Source organism: Nyctereutes procyonoides, unplaced genomic scaffold (genome assembly GCF_905146905.1).
Source record: "Nyctereutes procyonoides isolate TBG_1078 unplaced genomic scaffold, NYPRO_anot_genome, whole genome shotgun sequence".
NCBI lineage: Eukaryota > Metazoa > Chordata > Mammalia > Carnivora > Canidae > Nyctereutes > Nyctereutes procyonoides.
The window spans coordinates 9,015,971-9,022,888 of record NW_026575020.1 but is presented as its reverse complement, the minus strand read 5'-3'; positions in this window follow the sequence as shown (position 1 = coordinate 9,022,888).

Sequence of the window (6,918 nt, the reverse complement as noted above, 5' to 3'; positions counted from 1 at the left end):
ACAAGGAGACACCAGCATCTACCCTGTCAATGTATCAAACAATGAAGAAGGATGAAACCCAAGGCTTTTACTGAACACAATGCAATGTTCTTGGTGACATATAAAAGCGAGAAGCCCAGAGGCCTTGCATGAGAAGTTATCCTTTGCAGAAAGTGCAACACTGTAAAATTCATTAGTATCTTTTCAGCAATATCATACATATTTTTTTTACAATATCTGCTTTAAGGATTAAATGGTTCTGCAATTTTCAAATGCATGAACATATAGATAGGTCTTTGGAGGGACTCGAAGTAATTCCACTCAACAGACAACTAAGTGAATGCGCAGCTGAAGATTCTGGGCATCCTCTGTATTGGTGGACCTACCAGCCCCGTAACCACTGAACAGCCTTCCTGATCCCTCCTGAGACAGGCCTGCATCCCATCCTGGTGGCCGCTGAGCCACAGGCAGAAATTTGACCTTTAGGCCTCTGGATGTGAGCACCAGGAAGAATTCTGGCAAGAGGAGCCAAAAAGAGAGAGAATTCACAAACACGAAAGTGGGTCATGTAGGTTCCCAAGGAAAGACCATTCGTTCCAAAGGCCACTCTGAGAGCAGAAAGAGTCAGGACACCTGGGGGCCTGATTGCCATTTACTGGATTTGTGACCTCAGATCAAGTCATTTAACATTTCTGAAACTGAGCCTTCCCGGGGTATAAAAGGGTTAATAGCACCTGCCCTGCCTACCTCTGGAGGCAGCTCTAGCATCACATGAGGAAATAAGCATAACTGGCATTTGTTCAATGCTTGCCATGTGCCGGACCATGGGGCGTGGCTTTGTTGCTGTAGTGCCTCCTAATTCTCCACCAAGCTCTGGAGTGGCTCTGCTGTTCTCTCTTTTTTATAGGGCAAGAATCTGAGGCTTGGAGAGTGTCAAAGATTTGGGCTATTTAAAAGCAAGTTGACTGACTCTGTGCTCTTAACTATGACACCATACTGCCTCCTGGAGCACATCCCCAAGAAGGCCCCATGTCTTTAAAACTGTGCAACAGGGCACCTGAGTGGCTCAGTCAGTTAAGCATCTGCCTTCAGCTCAGGTCAGGATCCCAGGGTCCTGGAATCAAGCCCTGCATTTGGCTCCCTGCTCAGTGGTGAGTCTGTTTCTCCCTCTCCCTCTCTCTCTCTGTGATCTCTCTCACTCTCACTCTCTCTCAAATAAATAAAATATTTTTTAAAAAGCCATAGCTAACATTTTTAAAAAATAATAATAGCAGTAATACAACTTATCAAGACCTTACTCTTGCTGGACTCAATGCTAAAGTGCCATATGAACATCATAAGCAAGTTATCCAAAACTTAGAAATAAAACAAAATGATTGCTTCATGCCCTTTAAAAGTCATGTTAGGGCACTAAGAAGAGCCACTGCAGTGTCCATTCTCAGCAAACAGAAGGGATGACTGAGGCAGAGCGATCCAAGAGGAGGGAGAGGTCCACAGGAGTCCCAAGAGCTTCCCAGGAGGACCGAGGGTGCCACCTAAAGAGAAGCAGTTAGGGAATGCACAGGGCATCTTCTTCATAAGAGGTTGGGGATTCCACAGAGCATGGAGGAGAAGTGGCATCAGGTGGCTGGAGGGGCAGGGGGGAGGAACTCCTCCTGTCTTCCAAACTCAATTTCAACATGGCCTCCTTGGGGACCCATTAGATCTGGTCAAGCTCCCCCGCCCCCTCCATGTTCCCAAAGCACTCTGCCCTTCCACTTTGATCACACTGGTTGAACTGGTAATTACCTAACATGGGACTTTCCCTTCATGAGGGTGGGGACTGTATCCATCTAGGACTACTAGGAATCCAGGGTGAACAACAGAATACCTGACACACGCAGTCTCTCAACTGAGATATCCTAGGGGTTGGGAGGGGTTTGGGAAGGTAGGAGATGGATGATCTGAAAATCTAGATGAAGGTACCATAGGAGGAAGGAATTATGTTGGAAGAAGCAAGGGTTTGAGGAAAATAGCATATAAAATAACAGTATACCATCTTACTGGGACTTCTGGAAATTTTATTTCACTTTACTATGCCAAGCCCATGTATGCTTTCTGACAGGGAGGCAGGACCTACAATGAGGGAATTTTATCACTGCTTGGCTGTCAATGAGAAAACGCATTTGCCGGCTGCTGGCTGATTCAAAGTTTCACGGTTTATTCTCAACTCATCATCTATTTTAAAAACTACTGACTTGAGCTTCGCCTCCAGCTACCTATATATAGTTCATCTCTCCTTATGCCTCAGGATTCCCTCTTAAGCTCTACTTTACAATTTAACCTCTAAAATAGTCCCAATTCCAAATATTCTGACCTGCTGTCTATATAAACCATCAAAATACCTTAGAAGTTTCATCATTTCTAATTTCATATTATACCTCTAAGATGGCTTCTCATATCTGAGAGAGGCACAAAAATCCTTAGTCAATCCATGTATCTTGATTTGGGATTCTGGAAATATGCTTTTGGTCATCATTACCCCACATTTCCCCTTTGTTCTCTCTATAATCAAGTCAGATTTTTTTAAGCTTATAAAATTATGTATCTAATATGTGGAGCAAGCATTGAACTAGATGTTGAGTTACAAAGATGAATAAAGTAATAACAGGAGAAAAATGTGTTAACAAATACAGTCAGGAAGGAGGGAGGGGAGACTACTTTCTCTGAGGAGCTAGAATTAACTTCTCTTAGACACAATGTGTATTATGTAACTTTTGCTCCTTTTCCAATGGATGAAATCAAAATACAGCACAAGCAAACTCAGATGATAGCTATCATTTTTCACTCATTACTCAATACCTAGTGGTAAGATTTTTATCATTGCCTGTCAAAAAGAAAGAGGGAAGTGATTCTCTCATTTACTGTCGGTGGGAATGTCATTGTCATAGATACTTTAGAGCAGAATTTCTATCAAAATTTTTAATCAAAAATTTAAATGTGGGGGCGCCTGGGTAGCTCAGTCAGTTAAGCATCTGCCTTTGGCTCAGGTCATGATTCCAGGGTCTAGTCCCACATTGGACTCTCTGCTCAATGGAGAGTCTGCTTCTTCCTCTCCCTCTGCCTGCTGCTCCCCCTACTTGTGCTCTTTCTGTCTTTCTCTCTCTCTCTCTGTCAAATAAAATCTTTAAAAAATATTTTTTAATGTGTTTAGCCGGCAATTCTACTTCAGGTATCTCTCATGGAGAAATACACATGTATACAAAGAGACCTATATAAGGAAGCTACTTGAAGCATTGCTTGCAATACTAAAAGACAGGAAACTACCCAAGTGCTTTTCAGTAAGACATACTATGCAAAAGTTACAAAGAATGAGCTAAGTCCATCCTATCACATCTGCCAGATAAGTGAAATTAAATGAAAATAGTTGGAGAGTATTAAAATCTGAGACCACTGGAGCACCTGGGTGGTTCAGTCAGTTAAGCATCTGCCTTCAGCTCAGGTCATGATCTCAGGGTCCAGTCCCACATCGGGCTCTCTGCTCAGTGGGGGGTCTGCTTCTCCCTCTTCCTCTCCCCCTGCTTATGCTTGCTCTCTCTCAAATAAATAAAATATTTAAAAAAGAAAGAAAAGTGGTGCTGAGCCATAGTCTGAAAAAAAGGTTTTGTTTCTTGCATCTGAACACAAATAATTCGATGACAAAAATAAAAACAAAAAACCTACTAGGAAGATACACATCCAACTATTTATTAATAGAGGTCCCCTCAGATATGAAGGGAAAAGACTTTCATTTTTCTTGAAGTACATTTTTTCCAAAAAACATATTTGAGTATTTAAGCTAAAAATTGAAAAAATTGAAAAAAAAAATTACAGTTCAACTTTAGTAACCATACATGGCCTACACATTTGGATTCCAATTTCTCCAGTCTTACACCTCCATTTTTCCAGACCCTGATTCATTTATCTTTTTTCTCTTCACTGTGTGTTTTGGAAAACCACTTCAAACCTTCCATAAAAAGACCATATAAACAAAGAAACAAATGCAACAAAGGGTATAGGTACCATGATCGAAGTCCATCTCCATCCTGCTAGATGCGCAGTGTTTGAAAGGGAGAAAAAGAAAAGGCAAGGAGGAAGCATCAGCAAGAACAAAGGTATGGGGGAGAAATTTCAAGTAGCTCAAGATTTCTGGAGCACCAGGTAAATGAGAAAGCTGGAGAGACAGGAAGAGGCCAGATAGATAATGGGCCTCTCTACCAAATGAAGGAGCTTGAGTATCATCTTGTCCATGACTGTGGTCACAATGGATTATAATGGCAGCAGCTAACATTCATTGACAGCTTGCTCTGGGCCAGGTGCTGGTCTAGCCTGAAAACTAGTCCTGCAAGGCAGCTCAATTATTGTATCTTTTCTGTAGATGGGGAAAGGAAAGGATTTGGGAGAGATGAGCTGTAGGATTTTAAGCAAGAGTAGTACGTTGAGATTTGTATTTTTAAAACACATCTCTATACATACTCAAATATTTACAGATGAAGTGATACATCTTGGCTTGGCTTCAAAATTACCAGAGAGTGTGTAGGTGGGGACATAAAGATTTCCAGGAGCTGATTATTGCCAAAGCTGGGTGATCCCTCCAAAGAGGTTTATTATATTAGTATCTCTCCTTTTGAATATGTTTGAAGTTTTCCATAATAAATGTTTTTTTAAATAAAATCTCTGGCTGCAATGTGAACATCCAACTGAAAAGCGTGAAGCAGGAAGTAATGACACCCAGCCAGGGGATTAACAGATGAGGGCTGATTAGAGCTGGGGAAGCAGCAGGATAGATAAAGAAAAAAGGACTTTTTGCAAGAAAAATAAAATAGTAACTAGTCCTTGTGGTGAGAAGGAGAGAGAGAGAAAAATCTCAGGTTTCAAGTCAGTCTCAGGTACCTTGTTGAAGTGACTAGGTTAATGGAGGAGCTGTTAACGTGACAGGGAATGCGAAGACAAGTTTGGGATAGCGGAGGGAAGGGTGTGGAAATGTGTTCAGTTTGGGATGTGCCAGGTTTGCTGTGGCAATAGGTTAGACCTCCAAACTGATGGCCTTGAATATATATTCCCAAAATAAACATATTTGTTTATAGATGACCCACACGATCTTTAGTATAAATACATTTTGCACAGCGTGGGAGTTGTAGTATCTCCTTCCCGCCATCTATTAGGGCTGTATACTGTTAGAGTAAGCACAGCCTACTTTTAGGATCAGTGATCAATTTAAGGATGATGGCTTTAGAGACTGGGATGTTCAACCTCTCCAAAACTCAATTTATTTCCCTGTAAAAAGGAAGTCTCAGGGCGCCTCAGTGGCTTACTCGGTTAGTCCAACTCTTAGTTTTGGCTCGGGTCATGACCTCTGGGTTGTGAGATCTAGTGCTGAGTCTTCAGGCTCTGTGCTCAGCTGGGAGTCTGCTTGAAGATTCCCTCTCTCCCTTTCCCTCTGCCCCTCCCAGTGCTCACACTCCCTTTAAAATAAAATCTTTTTTAAAAAGTTGCAACTAGGGACACCTGGTCCCTAGTTGGGACACCTGGGTGGCTCAGCGGTTTAGCACCTGCCTTCAGCCCAGGGCATGATCCTGGAGTCCCAGGATCAAGTCCCACATCAGGCTCCCTGCCTGGAGCCTGCTTCTCTCTCTGCCTGTGTCTCTGCCTCTCTCTGTCTCTTATGAATAAATAAATAAAATCTTTTAAAAAGTTGCAACTATAAAAAAAAAAAGTATCCCTTTCCTTAGAGGGACAATGAGAATTTCATGAGATTACATGCATATACTGATGTCAGCAAAAGTAGTGTCAGAGGCTCAGAAATGCTATTTCCACTCCACATCCTACCTTCTCCCCACACCTCTTGCCCCAGCCCCCATTTCCTCATGAGAATAGCAGAAGAGACAATGCTTGTGTCTCATGTGATTTTTCTTTGTGATGAATTTGGAAATGCATAAAATGGGATGCCTAGTAGCCTGAGCTAGCTGGTTGCAAGCGTGGTAGGCACTTCATTTCATGCGCATTTGCTAGTTTCCATCCCATCCTCTAGCTGAAGTGCAGAAATGCTGGTCACAAGCCCTGCAGTAGGTCACCACATTCTGTGCAGACTTGATAAGGGCTCCCTCCATAGCCTCACCAGAGACTTACATATGCACACTTACATCTGGAAAGACTTCTCATCTGTAATTTGTTCAGACAAGAACAAGAATTTCAACAGATTAATAATTCTTTAGATCACTATCAGTGGGGATAGGGGAGAGATGAGTGGGATACACCAAAGATTTCAATTTGTCATCACTCCAAATAAACCTGAGTATATCCTGTGAGGCTCTGGCGGCAAAATATCACATCACAGCTCAAGATGACCCCCATCCCAAAACAGACAGAAGCCACATTCATGCTATCGTAGTTAAGTGCCAAGAGAGAACTGTAAATGAGATCATGACTGTGGCTCTCAACTCCTCGAGGACTTAGCTTGGCACTAGCTACACAAAGCAATGAGAATCTGACTCAAATTCCCAACTCCCATCGAGGGTAAATAAACATTCAAAGACAAGACACAGGTTTGGTAGCCTGTCTGTAGAGCAAACAGCACATTTATCTATCTTAGAGATCAGAACTGGGAATTCTTTGCTCTGCCCCTCGCAGAGTATAAAAATGATCTAGAGGTGTTAAAAAGTAGTTAAAATTTCAACTCCTACTTCCATCATTTTCTCTAGAATGATTAATTCCTGTAAATCCTTATACTCCTAGGAACTGAAAAGCATATGCAAAATAAGCACATCGAAGGCGAAGGCTTGGTATCCGTATCTGAAATAAACAATGATGTAGCCGAAGTTAAAGAGAAGGTGATGGTAAACAGCTATGAAGAGCCTTGCCTTTGATTACTTGCAGTCCAATGCTGCCCTCTAGTACTTCATGAGAGGAATAACATGAACA